Genomic DNA, 1,628 nt, shown 5'->3' on the forward strand with positions numbered 1-1,628 from the left:
GTGTGCAATTGGGGGTGAGGTTGGGTGCCTCTGAACTCTTGGTGTCGTCCACACAAGTAACTGTTAGTTGGTGGGATTGAGGAAGGAAGTCCTCTAGAGTCTTGATTAAGTGGAAGTTGGTGTTCTAGTCTCAGAAGCAAGCAACCCCCCCCAGACTTTGGAATCTACCTTGGGGGTGATGGCTACAAGTGAGTGTGATTGTAGATGTCTACGATTGGGTGGAGATTCATTGTCCTAGACTTAGTTACCCTGCAAGTTCAAAGATACATATTTGTGTATGTCTTTTATCTTCTAATGAATCATGTTGCTGTGTTGTAGATAATGGTTATGGATTAAGGGATTCCATTGTATTTATTATGCTTGCATATGTGGTACATATATGTGGGGATGTGTTGTGTGTATATATATGTGTGTGTGTGTGTGTGTGTGTGCTAAATATATATATGCATGTGTGTGAAAGTTGAGAAAAAAATGCGTGTAATGATTGCTAATGGTATACACAGAACATTTGATGCATAAGAGACATAACATACTGCATGATAACAAAGACTAAGCCACAATGATGTGTTGATCCTAGATCTACATACATGTTTAACAACGTGAGAAGAAACACATAAATAAATTATTAAGGAAGAGACATAACTCATTACATGTCATGGTTGAGCCATGAGAGCTTGAATTAAAACTTGAATAATAGTAGGCTTTGAGACCCTTTTATTAATATGAGATTACATGGGAGACCCTTTGCATAGTAGGGTCTGTATTCGCTTGCATGTCATTTGTTTACCATGTTACAAGTTGCTATGCTGTAGGGAAAGCACTGCACTAATGTTAAGAGAGTTTTCCCCTAAGGCCATTTGAGCCACCAAATTTTCCTAAATGAACTTCAACCTGTCATTCTCAGCACACTAAATACTAATTATTGGCATCTTAGTGTAGTTGCTAAGGCACTCGAAGGCTCCATGTATCTCCATGGAGCTGTTTGAAGGGTTAGACATAGGGTCTAGTACCATCAGCATGTGGAAGGAGAGGTACGAACCTCTCAGGAGTCCACACCAAGCTGGTGGTACGTAAGCGATGCATAAGTGCCTACGCCACCTTGGGCAGCATTCCCCCCTAGTGGGAAGGGAAGACTTGTGGGTCAAGAACCCAATGGAGAATCTATCACCCAAGATCAGGAGGGATAATGTCATAGATCTCCCTAAGAAACCAAGGGCATCATCATGAAATCGTGAAGCATGTCTGGGAGTCTACTAGATTCCTGAGATTGAGCCATAGTTGGAAAGTCTGGCTCAAAAACTCCTATGCGGCAAAAAATCTTGTACCCGAGGAGGTGGTAGAGCTCTCCATCTAAGGAACTGCATGATTCAGAGTCGAGGTCCCTTGATTGAGTCTTGATAGGAATGAGGAGAAAGGCCTTGTTGCGATGCAAAGGAGTGAGGCCATGAATTTCTAGGAAATTTTAAGATAACCTTCTCCTTTGGATGGTAATAACCTTAGTCAATGGAGGTGTTCGATTGGTGGAACTATATGCCCCCCCATGTGATTGGTTGGAATAACGGGGAAAAAAATCTTGAATGGCTGAATGTCCTGGGGAACTGCAGGTACCAGGGATCGTCAGTTGACGA

This window comes from Pinus tabuliformis, chromosome Q (assembly GCF_031772625.1).
Source record: "Pinus tabuliformis cultivar Carrire ecotype Pingquan chromosome Q, CPIR1, whole genome shotgun sequence".
NCBI classification, from domain to species: domain Eukaryota; kingdom Viridiplantae; phylum Streptophyta; class Pinopsida; order Pinales; family Pinaceae; genus Pinus; species Pinus tabuliformis.